Genomic DNA, 19,582 nt, shown 5'->3' on the forward strand with positions numbered 1-19,582 from the left:
CTTTTTAATTTTTTATTGAAGTTCCGGTAGGGGTCCGCCTCAAACCCAGCTTGCCTAGTGCCTACCAAAAATAAAATACAATAGGGTGATGATATTTTCTCCCCCTTCAGTACGCATGCGCCCCCTTCAGCATGAACAGTGGGGCGATGTGTACTGCAAGGTGGGGTGAAATCATCATCGGGCTTGCAATATTGGCAGTGATTTTTGGGAATAGGAGCTCCAAAGCAAGGCATCCCAACTGAGCCGGTTCTGACCAATCAAAGGTGGACAGTGGGCCCACATCTGTTTGCCAATTGGGACCGTTGATCTGTCACGCGATCATAGGGTGACTTAGTGGATCTAAGTTCGTCACCAAACTGAGATCTCATTCACAAGTTTGAGGGGTGGAAAAATCAAGGGTGTTTTTTCATCAAGCTTGATCAAGGGTCTAGAATCATCCAGGAAGAGTGGGGCCAAGGATAATAGGCCTGATGACTGAAGGATAAGTGGACAACAATATCATTGACCAAATCACCCTACACTTGGTAGTGGGTCTGTGGAGTAAAAAATTCGCTGCGTGGCATAATATAATCTATACAATTTTGACCTATGCCTATTAGGGGATAAGGGGACCATTTTTTTATCTCCCTTATAAACGTGGATTTTGGCATTTTGCAGTACTAGTAAAAATGCACATGCGATTGAAGTATTTTATATTTTATAACATTCAACTGTAAAAGCCATTGTTCATGAAGTGATAACTATGTCAGTTTCAGTCATTAAAGTTGTTTAAAAATACATGTTGATACTTATTGATTGGATAGCAAATATATACATTGTCAATAGCATGATCAAACCGCACTGAGAATTACATACAGATAAGATTTTGGAATCTTATATATAGTACAAAACATTCATTTATTAATTCCAAAATTAGGAAAAAAATAAACAGGTCGTTTTGATATACTTGATTGTTAAGATTTATTCCTCTGTCAATAAAGAAACAAGATAGAAGAAAACGGCATGTAGTACTTGGATTTGTATGTTTTTTGACCGACTGCACAAGTAAATATTTCTGGCAGAAGGGATAGAGAAGGCCCAGACATGGCGCTCCTAATGATCTCATTAGCACTTGGGTTTGTATGCTTTTTTGACAAACTGTGCAAGCAAATATTTCTGGGACGAGGGATACAAAAGGCCCAAGCATGACGCTCCTAATGACCTCAAACATGCCCTCATGACCAGTCATCAATCAAACAATGGCTGATCTAAGCCGTTCTTGGAAAGCCTCACTTCAGATAATTCAATGCAAAGAAAAAAAAAACGTAATAATTGGGTAATCCTAACTATCCAAGTAAGAGTGTATAAGAGCACTAAGACCGGCGATCACTTTAGATGGTTCAATGCCACGTGGACGTGGTCTGATCCGTTGATTTGACCTGCAGTCACAAGTCATTTGATCGCGTATTGTGACTCCTTCATTTATACCACTTGCTTTGGGGTAATTCCACCAAGAAAAGTTAAATGGTAAATATTTACCTCAAAATGGGATATCCGTTCTAGATTTCATGACACGAATATGGACTACTTAATGACGATCTGCAAGATTGACGGTCTCTATTAAATACCCAAGTCCAGTTGTGGGACCCATCAATTGATAGTAATCCACGCGCGCTTCTTCCTAGCATATCAAGTATAAAATTGCCAAACCATTGTGAGAGAGTGAGGCGGGCCCCACAGAAAGAAAGACCAGTTCAAACACGATTCGGACAAGCACCAAATGATACAGAACATCGCCACGTGACACTCGTTTACTGGATAGATTTATTCCCACCTACTCTAATCGCCTCCGCTCTAGAAAAATTTCAATCCGATAAAAGCATCTCGTCTCGACACGTCCCACTCGTTATCGCCCTTCGTCCGAAGCAATAGCTTTTCCCGAAATGAAGAAATTTATCCAACGAAACGTGACAAAATGTGGCTGGTCTCACATGCGACATACATAGAGCGAAATTCCTTTGTCGGTTGTAGCTAGCAAATCCTTGCAAAAGAGAGCAATGAATGCTTTTTGACTTTAGGAAATGCCAAATTACCCTAGGGAAGTACATAATTTCATATACTCTTGTAAAAAGGATAGGTAGAAAATGAATGGGATTCAATTGGAATTAACCGAAAAGGGTGGAAGAACTTAGCCCATCAATGAAAGCTTTTTGACTATACTCTTGTAAAAAGGATAGGTAGAAAATGAATGGGATTCAATTGGAATTAACACAAAAGGGTGGAAGAACTTAGCCCATCATTTTGCCTTTATATATAGTAGTTAGATTATATTGGATTAGATTAGATTAGATTCGCGGTGAAAGCCCATATGGTCCATTATTTTTTAGAAAGTATTGTACGGGCCACAACATAGGATGATCCAAACCGTGCATTTGATGTGCAACAACATAAATAGTTTATGTCCCAAAAATCATTTTCCACATGATGATCCCAACCCTCTGATTTGTAGAGGTTTCCATGATATGCAGTTCCTCTGTGATTTGCTTGGGGGGGAAAAATAGGCGACTGATATATGCACTGTCATATTTTGGAGATTTTATATGATGTGTGTGGTCTTTTTCATCTCCATAGGATGATCCTAACCTCCCGATCTGTAATATAGAAACCTCTACGTATCGGAGCGTTAGGATCATCCATTGGAAATGATTTATGAGGAACAACATATTTATCGTTATGGCTATTCAAATGAAAGGTCTTGGATCATCCTAAAAGGTGGAACACTGTAACTTCCTAAAAATACTGCACACATCTAGGGGTGCAAATCAGGTCGGGTTCGAGTTGAGGGTTTGGGTAAACCGACCCGAGTTCAACCCGTCATTTTTTATGAATTTTTTTAAGCTTAAATATTAGGTTGGGTAGGGTTGAACTCGGGTCGAGTCAGATTCAGGTTGGAAAGAATGGTTCCTTGGGTCGGGTAGGGTCAAGTTGAACCTCATCGGGTTGGAAAAAAGAGTTCTTCCGGTCGGGTCGGGTCGACCCGGTCGACCCGACCCGACCCGAGTTGCACCCCTAGGAGCACCTCACATAAATTCTCCCACACTTGGTGGTGCCCCCACTTGATCAGTAGTCGAAACACTTACACGTGTCCCTAAGGTTTTCGACTTTTATTTTCCGCCCAAGATCTTGTTGTCCAACAAGTCTGAAAAAAAAAAAACGAAGACCAAAGAAAGTAAACACTATAGAGTTTCAGCCTCTTCATTTTTAGGGTTTTGAATCTTTTGATTTCTAATGTTCCATGGATCGAAAAGAACATCTTCATTTCTATGATTCTCGATCTGCCTCCCTGAAACCCATCACACTCTGATTGCTCATTTTTCCCCTTTTCAATTCTCAGCCAATTTGTCTGTTCGTGCAATCAAAATCCCATAAAAGACGAGCAATCGATGATTCTCCGAATTCAGAACAATACAAGAAAATACAAACCCTAGCTTCAAATCCTTTTCTATTTGCTTCGACAAATGCAATTCAACGAAAATCAATGAAAAATGAATGGATTTTGTCTCTTGTCACATCTGCCTCTGTTTTCATTATCTATGTGCTTTCAGACCGCTCAGATGAGGCGTTATGGTTGACCTAGGGACATTGTAGGGCTGAATTTGCTTCTAAGTGCTATCAGACAAACTGCAAAGCCAAGAGATTTTTTAGACAGGATGAAGGATAAGATTAGTCCACATGCCTATACTTAATGCAATTATTTTGGAAGGTTGGGAGAGTGTGAGGATTCGATGATTGCAATGCAGTGTTATCTCGGCCATGTCGATGTTGCTTATCGGTTTTTGGACGAGATGATCTTTAATGGGGCATTCCCGGATTCACAGACATATATAATGTCATGCTCCAAATTTTTATTAAGGGTAAGAAGGTAGACTACAGTTATTTACAATGAAATGTTGAAAAATGAGTTCCTTCCAGACCAGAATAATTGCAAATCAGCAATTAGGCTTTACTTGCGTTTTGGTGGCCCAAATATGGCTATAAGAGTTTGGAAATGCATGGTTGGAAATGGCATTACTCCTTTAGGAGGATACTAGGAACATGTTTATTGTGGGGCTCAAGGACCACAATAGACTTTTAGAAGCTTGCAATTATGCAAAGGATATGGTTAATAGAAGTATCGAGTTGAACTCTTCGACATTGTCAAAGTTGAAAGCCAGTCTTGTCAAAGCAGGTAAAGGAGATACATATGATCAACTTCTAAGGAAATGGAAATCTCATCCCTAAGGAGGCAATCCCAATCCTGTAGCTTTTTAAAGAAATGAGGTGAAAAAAAAATCTTTTCACTTAGTTCTGTCCATCTGTAGGCCAGGTTAAAGATAGAAGCATGCATGAAAATTTTACTGTCCATCTGTGCTTTGTTGGAAAAATTTTCTGCTCTGGAATCATGGCAATCGGTTGAAGCCTTCTTACTTATTTTTTTTCTCTGGGGATGATGATTTGAAACATACTTCTGTGACCATTTCAATTGTGCAACATTTTATGTTCATGAGTTGAATATGTAATTTCTTTCTGAGAAATAAATCCAGGATTGAATTGGCATGCTCTGAGTCAGGTGAAGCGCGTATGAAGTTCTCATGCATGTATTGTTTGGACTGCTTTGGCTCTCTGTAGATATATCCGCTTCTATACACACATAATCTTTTTGCGAGCACACATTTGATGTGTGTATGTTTGAATTGGCTCACTCTCTCTTGGAAAGAAGAATCTTTGCTTGTATAAGCATGCAGTGACATCTAATCCTGGAAATATCTTTGTTATTTGTCCTTCAATAGTCTTATGTGTTACATGCCGAAGTTTTTGCAATGGAGGAACTGGCAAAACAATGCCTACCACCATCTTGCAGTGGGTTCAGGACAAATTACATGGTTTAAACTAGTAACTTCATTGTAAAAAGATCATTCTGGCTGGTTCTTTCTTCAGTAGTCCCTTTTTTATCTCTTTCTCTGATTTTGAATGACTATCTCTTTCTCTGTTCACCTCTTTCTTTTTTCTTTATGCTAGTTTCTCTATACTAATTATAGTTTTTCACTAGTGTTTTCCCCCACAACTTAAACCTTCTTATGAATGATGAGGGAAATGAAACTACTTAGTCATCTGCTTATTGGTTATTAATAATGTATGCCATTCCAGTTTACCTATTTCAGAAAGTTGGCTATCAGTGTAAATACTGGATTTTTTTAGCAAGAAATCTTTGCTTAGTTCTTATTTATAAAATCCAATCATACTCAAATTGCCATTCGAGTGGACCTTAGATATCTGTAGGGACTTCAGAAACCAAATCGGTAGGATTATTACAGGGAAATGTTTGCGAACCTGGTTGGATATGAACCGTATCAGGATATATCTTTAACTCTTTTCTTATAATTTCATTCAACATTAACTACTAATATTATAAGATAATATGCATTTCAAATACTACTCTTACTCTATAGAAAATATATTCTTTGCTTTGTTACAGGAGCAATGATAGATACAAGGGAGCCCTTGCATAAAGAGCTGCAAAAGGGCTCTTCATTGGATCCACGTCATTTTCAGTTACATTTTAAAATCGGTTGCAAAAGTAAAATCAGTTACATTTGATGACATGGATCCAATCAAGAGCCCTTTTTTTACTCTTTATGCAAAGGCCCCCTTGTATCTTTCATTGCTCTCTTGTTACAGATATTACAATAATATTATAGTACAAGAGTGAATACCATATGCATTTCAAATACTATTCTGACTCCATAGAAAATATATTCGTTGCTTTGTTACAGATATTACAATAATATTATAGTTCAAGGCAAGGTTTTAAATTTTGGCTTCGGGATGCCGAAATTTCGGACGAAATCTATCGAAATCAGCTGCGTCATATTTTATAACGTACCAAATTTTGACGAAATCCCCGAAATTTTGGTAATTTCAGCTGAAATTTCAGGAGAATACTAAATATTAAACAAAATCCAGATTATTATAAATTCCACCTAAACGGAGGGCATACCTCCAAGACCCGTTTTAATATAATTCCCACCATTTAAAAAAAAGAAGAAATGATACTATGATGAGTTGTTCATGTGACAGTGCATGAAAAACTTGACCTGGGTGCCCGTTCACACATCAGCATGGTCCGAATCCTTCAATTGAGGCCTCTTTACTTGTAGTTGACACTGTGTGAAAGTCATTCTGTTAAACATTCACCGTTCAAAAAACAAAAAGTTCTGTTCGAACATTTCTAACAATTCATTCATACAACCTGATTGTGGATATTAATCTGTTTTTGCAGCTGTCTGTTTGTAGGCATTGATTGGATGTTTGGGATCATCCGGTGAGACTAACTTTCTGTTAGAATTTTTAAACAAAATAATAAAAAGATTTGAAAAATCAAAGATGCTTTTTCTTTTTGTTTAAAAAATTTGGAGGGAAGATTCAAATTATGTTTCCCTCTCTTGTTTTAAAGCAAAAGACTTTTGCATATGTGGGGACTTGAACCCAAGACCTTGGTGAGTGTGCTTGTGGTGTGTTTTCAAAACCAAAACCGTTTTTGTCTTTTAATGGTAATTAAGAGAGAAACGTTTATGTCTTTTAATGGTAATTAAGAGAGAAACGTTTTTGTCTTTTAATGGTGATTAAAAAAGAAACGTTTTTGTCTTTTAATGGTAATTAAGAGAGAAACATTTTTGTCTTTTAATGGTGATTAAAAGAGAAACGTTTTTTGTCTTTTAATGGTGATTAAGAGAGAAACGTTTTTTTGTCTTTTAATGGTGATTAAAAGAGAAACGTTTTGGCCTTTTAATGGTGATTAATTATCCTCCAACAGTCATATTCTCATCTATAAAAAGAAGAGAACAGCACCATTGGAGGATATAGTTTTTTACAGAAAAAACATCAAAGTTTCTGCTTGTCTTCTTCCTTTCCTCCGTTCTGATCTGAGCACAGTTCTACGGTGATTCTGGGTGGACTAGTCAGCGAGTGCACGTGGACTGGAGCCAACTTTGTCTGTTTTATCTTGGAGCATCGGTTCGCGGATCCCGGTTTGCACCGGTAGGGGGCGGATACGATTCTTAAGGAGAGTGACCAGTGGCACGACTCAGCCTTCTTCTTCTCGATCTGTTTTACAGAAACGTTTTTCTACAAAAGCTAAGTACTGATTTATTTACATTTCTAATTTCTGGATTCAATCAAGCCATATATCAGACCCTACTGGACAACATCTAATTTGTCCAACAATCTTAAGAATCGTATTTTTCAAATCTGATCATATGGCTTCTGATAATCCGAACCCAACTTCTGTTGATACCATCTCTGTTGAGAATTCCAATCCAACGGTTGTTCGCACCTCTGTTGTGAACAGAATTCTCAACACCATTCCAGATTTTTCCAAGATCGAACGCCTTACTGGATTGAACTATAAAAGATGGAAACAACAGATCTTGTTTGCTCTACAACAAATTGGTGCCGCTTTTGTTCTTACACAATCAAAACCATCTGAAGATTCTGCTGATTTTGAAAACTGGAATAATGCTGATTATATTTGCAAGAACCATCTCTTGAATGGTTTGTCAAATGACCTTTATAACGTATACTATTCATTTGAACATGCTGCTGATCTTTGGAATGCATTGGTAACTAAATATGATTTAGAGGATGCTGGAAATAGGAAATATGTGATAGGGAATTTTTTAGACTTTGCTATGAAAGATGGGAAACCTATATCTGATCAAATAGATGAGTATCAGTTCCTAATTGGAGAATTGGCTAAGGAGGGTATGAAGTTACCTGACACATTCGTGGCTGGTTCTCTTATTGAGAAACTGCCTTTGTCTTAGAAAGATTTTAAAATCGGAATAAAACACAAGACAAAGGAATGGACCTTAGACCAAGTAGTTGTTCGGATTAAAATCGAAGAGAAAAACAGACTAAAAGATAAGCAACAAAATGCCAAAGAGTATACCTCTAAGGCAAACATTGTTGAGACTAAGAATGATGGGTCTAAGAATCTGAAACCGAAGAAGGAAAAGAACTTCAAGAAATTTGGACCCAAAAAGAAAGGAGTCTGTTTTGAATGTGGAAAACCCGGACACTACAAGAAGGACTGCCGACACCGAAAGACTGGTTCGTCCAGTGCCAAGGTTAATTTAACCGAGGCAGATGTGATTGCAGCGGTTGTGACTGAGGTAAATCTGGTGGAAAATCCAAAGGAGTGGGTTCTGGATACTGGTGCTACCAAGCACATTTGTGGAAACCGAAACTCCTTCTACAACTACACCTAAGTTAAGGAAGGGGACCAAGTTTTCATGGGGAACTCACAGACCTCAAAAGTCGTTGGTAAGGGCAAGGTCTTGCTGAAGTTAACTTCAGGGAAAGTACTTGCACTTCAGGAGGTGCTGCATGTGCCTGATATACGGCGTAACTTGGTGTCTGGTGCGCTCTTGAACAAGAATGGACTAAAGCTCACTTTTGAAGCAGACAAGGCAATCATTAGCAAAAATAATGTGTTTGTAGGGAAGGGCTACAATGCAAATGGTTTATTTGTTCTTAATGTACTTGAAATCCTGAATGAAAAAGTATCATCTTCTTCTGCTTACATTGTTGAGTCCTTTGATATTTGGCATGGTAGATTAGGACATAGAAGTGCATCTTACATTAAAAGACTTTGTAATTTAGGTTTAATAAATGAAAAAATTGAACCTAGTAAAGAAAAATGTGAAATATGTGTTGAAGCAAAATTCACAAAGAAACCTCACTTTAGTGTTGAAAGAAAATCTGACTTATTAGAGTTAATTCATAGTGATCTAGCTGATTTTAGAAATCTTGAATCTAGAGGAGGTAAAAGGTACTATGTAACCTTTATAGATGATTACTCTAGATACACTAAAGTATATCTTCTTAGAACTAAAGATGAGGCTGAACAAGCCTTTATCAAATATAAAAATGAAGTGGAAAATCAGTTAGATAGAAGAATTAAAAGACTTAGAACAGATAGAGGTACAAAATACTCTATAACTAAGTTCTGTGATGATAATGGTATTATCCATGAAACCACAGCCCCGTACCAACCTGAATCAAATGGTATAGCAGAACGAATGAACAGAATATTAAATGATATGTTTAATGCTATGTTGATAAGTTCTGGTTTACCCTTGAACTTGTGGGGGGAAGCACTTCTTTCAGCTTGTTATATATATAACAGGATACCTCCAAAGAAAAAGGGTCAAATACCATATGATCTATGGCATAACAAAATGCCTAGTTTATCTCATTTGAAAGTTTGGGGTTGTTTGGCTAAGGTTGGAATACCAGAACCTAAGAAAAGAAAACTAGGACTTAAAACATGTGATTGTGTATTCATAGGATATGCTCAAAATAGTACAGCCTATAAATTTCTAGTTTTGAAATCAGTTGAAAATATCCTTGAATATAACACTATAATTGAATCTAGGGATCTTGAGTTCTTTGAACATCACTTCCCTATGAAGAAAGAAATTCCTAAAGAACCTAGTAATGATTCAAGAAATCAACCTGAAACTGAAAATGAATTGGATTCTGAGTTTCAAGAACTCAGAAGAAGTAAAAGACAAAGAAAAGAAACAAATCTAGGAGATGGGATGTTCACCTATCTAATAGATAAAGACCCTGTAACTTACTCTGTAACTTACTCTGAAGCTGTAACATCTTCAGATGCTGTATTTTGGAAAGAAGCTATTAAAAGTGAATTAGATTCCATAATAGAAAATCACACTTGGGAACTAGTGGACCTTCCACCTGTAATAAAAGCACTAGATAGCAAGTGGATATTTAAAAAGAAGCTAAGACCTGATGGGACAATTGACAAGTTTAAAGCAAGACTAGTAGCTAAAGGCTTTAGACAGAAAAAGGAGATAGATTATTTTGATACCTATTCTCCTGTTGCTAGGTTGTCCACCATTAGGATATTATTAGCTATAGCTTCTATTCATAAATTGGTAATACATCAAATGGATGTAAAAACAGCTTTCTTAAATGGAGATTTAGAAGAAGAAATTTACATTAAACAACCTGAAGGATTCATTGTGTCTGGTCATGAAAACAAAGTTTGTAAACTAATTAAGTCACTGTATGGTTTGAAACAAGCACCTAAACAGTGGAATGCCAAATTTGATAGTGTCTTAATTACAAATGGGTATAAGATAAATGAATCCGACAAATGTGTTTATAGTAAGTTTAATGGGTATAAAGGTGTAATACTTTGTGTATATGTAGATGATATACTAATTATTGGTACTAATTTGGACATAGTAAAATCTACTAAGAGATTTTTAATGTCAAATTTTGAAACCAAAGATATGGGTGAAGCTGATGTAATCTTAGGGATGAAGATCATCAGAAAAGAAAATGAAATAATATTGTCTCAGTCTCATTATGTAGAGAGCATTCTAAGGAAATTTGGACAATATGATAGTTCACCTGCAAAGACACCTTTAGATTGTCAGGTACACCTAAAGAAAAACAAAGGTGAGTTGGTATCCCAAAAGAAATACTCAAGTATTATAGGTTCAGTGTCATATTTAATGAACTGTACTAGACCTGGCATTGCACTAGCAGTTGGAAAACTCAGTCAACACACACATAGACCAGGACATGAACACTGGCGTGCTTTGACTAGGTTGTTGAGGTACTTAAAAGGTACAATAAATTTTGGACTGCATTTTAGGGGGTTTCCTGCTGTCTTAGAAGGCTATAGTGATGCGAATTGGATCTCTGATTCAAGAGATTCGGTGTCTACCAGTGGATATGTATTCACCCTTGGTGGTGGTGCGATTTCTTGGAAATCGGTTAAACAAACTTGTAGTACAAGTTCCACTATGGAAGCAGAATTTATAGCCTTAGCCCTAGCAGGAGCTGAAGCCGAATGGCTCAGGAATTTTATGGCAGATGTGCCTTTATGGCCAAGGCCGGTTCCCTCAGTGTCTTTACACTGTGATAGTCAAGCTGCTTTAGCCAAGGCCAAAAGTAAGACCTATAATGGCAAAAGAAGGCATATACGCCTTAGACATAATTTGGTAAAGCAATACTTGAGTGAGGGAACAATAGCACTCGACTTTGTAAGGTCGGAGAGAAATCTGGCAGATACTCTGACAAAACCACAGATAAACAAGGTGGTTTATGAGACATCGCAAGGAATGGGGTTAAAGCTCGTGGCATGAATCATTAGTGATGGACACCCAACCAATGTGAAAGGAGATCCCTAGAATTTGGTTCAATGGGTACTAACAAGTCACCGGATGGTTTGTTAACACTATCACCCCCTACTCCTAGATGCAAAATGATGAAAGATAGTGTTCACTGCAAATGAGAGAGGATGAGTTATAGACTCTTAATCAGATCATAACCTGTATTGGGTGGTATGTTACTTGCAGTGCATACTTGATGACTGACCTAAGTGAATGTGGAGGTAAGGCCGCTTCCTATGAGAATTTAACGAGTAATTCTCTAGAACATTCATGAGAACCAAGAGGGGAACAAGGCCAAAATGTTCCAAAAACTGTGAATGAATCACCAAGGAATCGAATGTAGAGTGTGGATAACAGGTTAGTCAGTTACACCCACGAGGAAAGGTTGAAGGAGTCTAACTCTACCCGTACTCGGTAACGTAATCTGTTTATCCTAAATATCGGTTGAAGTCCAAAAGACACCGGTATGAATCCACTCTATTTTCTAATGTGCTCAGATACTTCCGTTTTCAATTTTCAACTGTATTTTGAATCTTGTGGGGGATTGTTAGAATTTTTAAACAAAATAATAAAAAGATTTGAAAAATCAAAGATGCTTTTTCTTTTTGTTTAAAAAATTTGGAGGGAAGATTCAAATTATGTTTCCCTCTCTTGTTTTAAAGCAAAAGACTTTTGCATATGTGGGGACTTGAACCCAAGACCTTGGTGAGTGTGCTTGTGGTGTGTTTTCAAAACCAAAACCGTTTTTGTCTTTTAATGGTAATTAAGAGAGAAACGTTTATGTCTTTTAATGATAATTAAGAGAGAAACGTTTTTGTCTTTTAATGGTGATTAAAAGAGAAACGTTTTTGTCTTTTAATGGTGATTAAAAGAGAAACGTTTTTTGTCTTTTAATGGTGATTAAGAGAGAAACGTTTTTTTGTCTTTTAATGATGATTAAAAGAGAAACGTTTTGGTCTTTTAATGGTGATTAATTATCCTCCAACAGTCATATTCTCATCTATAAAAAGAAGAGAACAGCACCATTGGAGGATATAGTTTTTTACAGAAAAAACATCAAAGTTTCTGCTTGTCTTCTTTCTTTCCTCCGTTCTGATCTGAGCACAGTTCTACGGTGATTCTGGGTGAACCAGTCAGCGAGTGCACGTGGACTGGAGCCAACTTTGGCTGTTTTATCTTGGAGCATCGGTTCGCGGATCCCGGTTTGCACCGGTAGGGGGCGGATACGATTCTTAAGGAGAGTGACCAGTGGCACGACTCAGCCTTCTTTTTCTCGATCTGTTTTACAGAAACGTTTTTCTACAAAAGCTAAGTACTGATTTATTTACATTTCTAATTTCTGGATTCAATCAAGCCATATATCAGACCCTACTGGACAACATCTAATTTGTCCAACACTTTCTGATCATGTCATGTTCACAACAGGGTCTACCAAATAAAGGGTTCAGATCACACTATCTGACATGGGTGGGCGCATATCAGGCCTCTCATGCACTTTTTTATTGTACCATTTTCCATTTTTCTGGCAGTCCAGACTTCGTATTCCAGCAGTCTTCATGGGTTTGTCATTCTTTATGGTTCTGGCTAAATTGTGGTTTCTCAGGTTTTATCAAATTATCCTTGTTGTGTTCTCTATACCTCGAGACCCATCGAATTCCAGCTACTACTTGTTTTTTTTAGAGAGAGAGAGAGAGAGAAATTAACAAAATAATCCTTCAAGATGTTTGAATAACAGTGAATTCAATAATCATGAATAAAAGAATTGGAGTATACAATCTGACAAAAGAAGACAACAATAAATGAATGGTGATACAAAAAATCTCCTCTCTCTAAGATTGAGAGGCAATAGAGCATTCTGGTGGGAGGCCCTGAGGGAATCGCTTTGAATCGGTGCAGTAGTTGTAGATCATGTAGTTCTTCTGCACCCATCTCAGCTTTTCTTGGCTTGCCGAATCCAACTCTTGCGTGAGCCAGGCATTTGCTGAAGAAGAAGAGGACGAGGGAGATGTGGAACCACAAGAAGAGGCACCCATCGACCATATGCAGGCATTGGCATTGAAGTTTCTGTAAGAGGCAGTGAAGGGTGCTTGAGTCCAATCAGTCTTGACGAGCCCACCCCTGGTTGCCCAATCATCCGCATTCCAAAGACTCGAATAGATTCTCATAGCTTGGTTCTTTGGGAAGGGAATGCCAATTGATTCTAAGTTCTTGAATTTTCTGATGGGAATGCCGTCGACAGAGAAGATGATGTTGTTGGGATTCCAAAGGATGGAGTAGGTGTGAAAATCTTTGGTGGGGTCGAACCAGAGATAAAATTGCTGCTCTCTGTTACCCTTTCCTTGGCTGAAGACATTGGTGTGGAGGATATATGGGTCTCCGCTGAGGTTGCCAAGGAATTCAAAGTCGATTTCGTCCCATGTAGACCCTTTAGATGATAGGTAATAGGCAGTGACGGTGCCAGCCGAGTTGCCTGGGACGAGCTTCAACTCCATATCAATCTGGCCAAAGAGAAACTCATCTTTGGATTGGAAGCCGGAGCCAGAGGCCTTATCTAGGGACAATGTAAGCACTTCTCCATTGTTTAATATCTTGCCTCGGCCATCACCCCATGTGATGTCGAAGTCTTGGTAGAAATTACCAGCAGAAGCAACCAATAGAAAGCTTGATAATAGCAAGGGCAACAAGACTGTCCAAAGATTAGAAGATGAAGAAGAGAAAGACGTCATTCTTGTAGCAAATGCTTGTTCTGTGAGGAAACTAAAAGTAGATTGACATAAGAAATGCAAAGAAATGGTTCAGGTTTGGAATGAGATGGTGTGTGTGGAATAGAGAGGAAGGAAGCCTATTTATATGTGTTAGGGGTCGGTGCGGAAAGGGGGGATGAAATTTCCGTAGTGTTGTTGAGACAGCTAGCAGCTGCCTGTGTGGGGCTTTGTTTTCCCGTCACGCGGTTCTATGGTTGGCGAAGGGAAAAAAGCACACATCACAGAACAGTAGAGTGCTTTATGTTTCTTTATGCATTAGAAGTATGTGTTGATGAATTTTTAATGAAGGTGATAGCAACGTAGAAGGTTCGAAATGTTACGATCTCAACCATAAACGTGGCACGTATGTGTATCATCAGAAGTCCTCATCTTGTGGGACCTATCGGGACATTTTGAAAGATGGCGTTGATATCCCTTCTAGTCTCTCTCCAACCTAATCTGTTAGTGGGCCCAACAATTAATTTGCTGAAATCTTTAAACAAGGTAGGCCCCACCCATATTTTTCAAAATGAAGTGTACGACCCACACCATAGGATGATCCAAATTATAGATCGGGTGTTGCGATCATCCTATGGAAATGATTTTGGGGGCACAACCTATTTACGTTGTGGCCCATCAAATGGATGGTTTGGATCATCCTATGGTGTGGACCGTACAATTTATTTAAAAAAATATGGTTGGGCCTAAATCATTTCAATAGGATGATCGCAACCGTCCATTCTATAAAGGTTTCCATATTAGCCATCGCTCTTTAGATTGGAGGGCTAGATCAGCGTATGAAAATGATATTTTGGGATGCAACCTATTTACGTTGTGGCTCATCAATTGTACGGTTTTGATCATCCTATGGTGTAGGCCGTACACTTCAATTTGAAAAATATGGGTGGGGCATACCTTTTTCAAAGATTTTAACAAATTAATTGTTGGGCCCAACAACGGTTCATGTCGGAGAGAGAGAGAGAGAGAGAGAGAGAGAGAGAGAGAGAGAGAGAGAGAGAGAGACCGGTTTGGAATAGTTTTACCGGTTGTAGACAGGAAGGGGATTAAGGGTGTCAATTTTGGCTTGGGCTCGGAGGCTCGCTCGAGCTCGGCTCGGATCCTTAACGAGCCGAGCCGAGCCGGCTCTCCAAGCTCGTTAAGCTTAACGAGCCGAGCCCAATTTAGGCCAGGCTCGGCTCGGCTCGTTAAGGCTCGTTAAGAATTTAATATATTTAAATATATATATTATATATTAATTTATGCATTAAAAGGGTTGTCCAGGGAGTGAAAGGGGGGGGGGGGGGCAAAATATGTCACTTCATTTTTGAAACCCCATTTGTTACTAGGACCACCCCCCATAGTGTAAAAAAAGTAGTCAAATTACACTAATAGGGCTGTCCAGGGAAGATGAGGGGTGTGAACATAATATAATCCGAGCTCGGTAAGGCTCGCGAGCCTGGCCAAGCCGAGCCGAGCCCAAGCCGAGCTTTTGAGCTTAACGAGCCGAGCCGAGCCGAGCCTGGCCAAGCTCGGCTTGGCTCGGCTCGTTTACACTCCTAAAGGGGATTTTATGCGAGAAGGGGGAGGGAAATATCACTGCCCTTTAAAAGATTATATTAGTTCAATGACTTTTGCATGTTAATTAACTTCAAACTTTTTCTCTCAACCGTCCATCTGAAACCACAGAATGGCGACGATGGGTCCCAACCCAGGGTTAGGACCCACTACATGTCAGGTAGGGACCCACTACATGTCCATCCGATCCACTGCATGTCTGTCCGCCCCTGATTACACATATTGGTTTCTCACAATATCGTCATATTGACGCTAATGTTAAAATATGTCTGGAATATAATAACGGGTAATGATATTAGCATGTTTTGATATTTTTTACTAACTCATCTTGTCTTTTAGTATTTAAAGAGCGGTCAAGGGTTGTTACAGTTCCCTGAGTTTGTGCAATTATGTGCAATTATTCATAACTCCAAACTTAAGCGCGTTTGAGCAAAAGTAGTACTAGGAGCTCTTACGAGCCGATTAAAAAAGAAAAGACCGCTGGGAAATGTTTGCGAACCTGCTTGGATATGAACTGTATCAGGATATGTCTTTAACTCTTTTCTTATAATTTCATTCAACATTAACTACCAATATTATAAGATAATATGTATTTCAATTACTTCTATTACTCTATAGAAAATATATTCTTTGCTTTGTTACAGGAGCAATGATAGATAAAGAGAACCCTTGCATAAAGAGCTGCAAAAGGGCTCTTCATTGGATCCACATCATTTTCAGTTACATTTTAAAATCGGTTTGAAAAAGTACCCTTTTTTGACTCTTTATGCAAGGGCTCCCTTGTGTCTATCATTGCTCTCTTGTTACAGATATTACAATAATATTATATTACAAGAGTGAGTACCATAAGCATTTCAAATACTATTCTGACTCTATAGAAAATATATTCGTTGCATTGTTACAGATATTACAATAATATATAGTTCAAGACAAGGTTTTAAATTTCGGTTTCAGGATGCGTTTCGGTCCTCACCGAAACCGAAATTTCGGACGAAATCTATCGAAATCAGCTGACGTGATATTTTATAACTTACCAAATTTCGACGAAATCTCCGAAATTCTGAAATTTCGGGATAATATTAAATATTAAACAAAATATAGATTTTTTCGTGATAATCCCTAAATTTCGACCCAAATTTCGGGGAAACTTTTCGACTTTATGCCATTTCGGTTTCGTTCTCGACTGAAACCTGAAATTTCGGATTTCGGTCGAAATTTAAAACCTTGGTTCAAGAGTGAGTACCATATTATCATATATAAGTGGCTTGTTGAGGTATGGTGCTTTGGGCTTTTGCTGTACCTACAGGGGTTGCAGACTCAAATGAGGCGGAGATCCGTGCTGCCCATCAGGGCATCAAGTTCTTATTGATTATTAATGTCATCCGTTGGTTATCGCATCCTTGCCCTCGGTGTTTTGCTCCCTTATCTTACGGGATAGTCCATCTTGTGGGCTCCTCGAGTATTGCCTTTCAGCATATTAGGAGATATGCCAATGAGGTAGCGGATCGGCTTGCTTGGGAGGGGGGTTGGTTTCCCTCTCGGTGACCCTTTCATTTGATCTTTCTTGCTTCTAATTGTTGTGCTCATTGTTTTATATTATGCTATATCCTGTATCAGACCATCTCGGTCTCCCTTTTCAGTAATGAATCCACACCGTTAAAAATAAAATAAAAGTGGCTTGTTGATGCAGGTGTTGGTTGGGACTTTTAAACTTTCGAGTAGGTTTATTATACATAAAAGTGGCTTGTTGTATTAAAGCATTCAGTCTTTATTCAGTTTTATATGTTTTGGTAAATCTCAGTAAATGAACTCTCACCAATAATTTTCAAGTTTGGTAATTGTTCTGGAGGAATGATACTATGAGAAGTGACCATCTCGGTCTTGGAGGTATGCCCTCCGTTTTAAAAAGAAAAGAAATGATACTATGACGAGCTGTTTATGTGACAGTGCATGAAAAACTTGACCTGGGAGCCCGTTCACACATCAGCATGGTCCGAATCCTTCCATTGAGGCCTCTTTATTTGTAGTTGACACTGTGTGAAAGTCATTCTGTTCTACATTCACCGTTCAAAAAACAAAAAGTTCTGTTCGAACATTTCTAACAATTCATTCATACAACCTGATTGTGGATATTACTCTGTTTTTGCAGCTGTCTGTTTGTAGGCATTGATTGGATGTTTGGGATCATCCGGTGAGACTAACTTTCTGATCATGTCATGTTCACAACAGGGTGTACCAAATAAAGGGTTCAGATCACACTATCTGACATGGGTGGGCGCATATCAGGCCTCTCATGCACTTTTTTATTGTACCATTTTCCATTTTTCTAGCAGTCCAGACTTCGTATTCCAGCAGTCTTCATGGGTTTGTCATTCTTTATGGTTCTGGCTAAATTGTGGTTTCTCAGGTTTCATCAAATTATCCTTGTTGTGTTCTCTATACCTCGAGACCCATCGAATTCCAGCTACTACTTGTTTTTTTTTTTTTTTTTTGAGAGAGAGAGAGAGAGAGATTAACAAAATAATCCTTCAAGATGTTTGAATGACAGTGAATTCAATAATCATGAATAAAAGAATTGGAGTATACAATCTGACAAAAGAAGACAACAATAAATGAATGGCGATACAAAAAATCTCCTCTCTCTAAGATTGAGAGGCAATAGAGCATTCTGGTGGGAGGCCCTGAGGGAATCGCTTTGAATCGGTGCAGTAGTTGTAGATCATGTAGTTCTTCTGCACCCATCTCAGCTTCTCTTGGCTCGCAGAATCCAACTCTTGCGTGAGCCAGGCATTTGCAGAAGAAGAAGACGACGAGGGAGATGTGGAACTACAAGAAGAGGCACCCATCGACCATATGCAGGCATTGGCATTGAAGTTTCTGTAAGAGGCAGTGAAGGGCGCTTGGGTCCAATCAGTCTTGACTAGCCCACCCCTGGTTGCCCAATCATCCGCATTCCAAAGACTCGAATAGATTCTCATAGCTTGGTTCTTTGGGAAGGGAACGCCAATTGATTCTAAGTTCTTGAATTTTCTGATGGGAGTGCCGTCGACAGAGAAGATGATGTTGTTGGGATTCCAAAGGATGGAGTAGGTGTGAAAATCTTTGGTGGGGTCGAACCAGAGATAAAATTGCTGCTCTCTGTTACCCTTTCCTTGGCTGAAGACATTGGTGTGGAGGATATATGGGTCTCCGCTGAGGTTGCCAAGGAATTCAAAGTCGATTTCGTCCCATGTAGACCCTTTAGATGATAGGTAATAGGCAGTTACGGTGCCAGCCGAGTTGCCTGGGACGAGATTCAATTCCATATCAATCTGGCCAAAGAGAAACTCATCTTTGGATTGGAAGCCGGAGCCAGAGGCCTTATCTAGGGACAATGTAAGCACTTCTCCATTGTTTAATATCTTGCCTCGGCCACCACCCCATGTGATGTCGAAGTCTTGGTAGAAATTATCACCAGAAGCAACCATTAGAAAGCTTGATAATAGCAAGGGCAACAAGACTGTCCAAAGATTAGAAGATGAAGAAGAGAAAAACGTCATTCTTGTAGCAAATGCTTGTTCTGTGAGGAAACTAAAAGTAGATTGAGATAAGAAATGGTTCAAAGGTGGAATAGTTTTGAAAGAGTAGATTGAGATTAGAAAGGCAAAGAAATGGTTCAGGTTTGGAATGAGATGGTGTGTGTGGAATAGAGAGGAAGGAAGCCTATTTATATGTGTTAGGGGTCGGTATGGAAAGGGGGGATGAAATTTCCGTAGTGTTGCTGAGACAGCTAGGAGCTGCCTGTGTGGGGCTTTGTTTCCGCGTCACGCGGCTCTATGGTTGGCGAGGGGAAAAAAGCACACGTCACGGAACAGTAGAGTACTCTATGTTTCTTTATACATTAGAAGTATCTGTTGATGAATTTTTAATGAAGGTTTAAAGGTTCGCAATGTTACGATCTCAACCATAAACATGGCACGTATATGTATCCTCAGAACTGCTCCTCATCTTGTGTATCATCAGAACTCCTCATCTTGTAGGACCTATCGGGACATTAAG

At 38.8% G+C, this 19,582-nt stretch overlaps 2 pseudogenes; both read right to left on the reverse strand.

Moving 5' to 3' along the window:
- Window positions 1-12,946: 12,946 nt before the first annotated feature.
- On the reverse strand, window positions 12,947-14,031 carry LOC143846306 (putative xyloglucan endotransglucosylase/hydrolase protein 23 pseudogene; annotated as a pseudogene).
- Window positions 14,032-18,078: 4,047 nt separating this feature from the next.
- LOC143846307 (putative xyloglucan endotransglucosylase/hydrolase protein 23 pseudogene) lies at window positions 18,079-19,210 on the reverse strand (annotated as a pseudogene).
- Window positions 19,211-19,582: the final 372 nt, after the last annotated feature.

Source organism: Tasmannia lanceolata, unplaced genomic scaffold (assembly GCF_043159265.1).
Source record: "Tasmannia lanceolata isolate RefF3 unplaced genomic scaffold, GAP_Taslan_0.1 ptg000015l, whole genome shotgun sequence".
Classification (NCBI taxonomy): domain Eukaryota; kingdom Viridiplantae; phylum Streptophyta; class Magnoliopsida; order Canellales; family Winteraceae; genus Tasmannia; species Tasmannia lanceolata.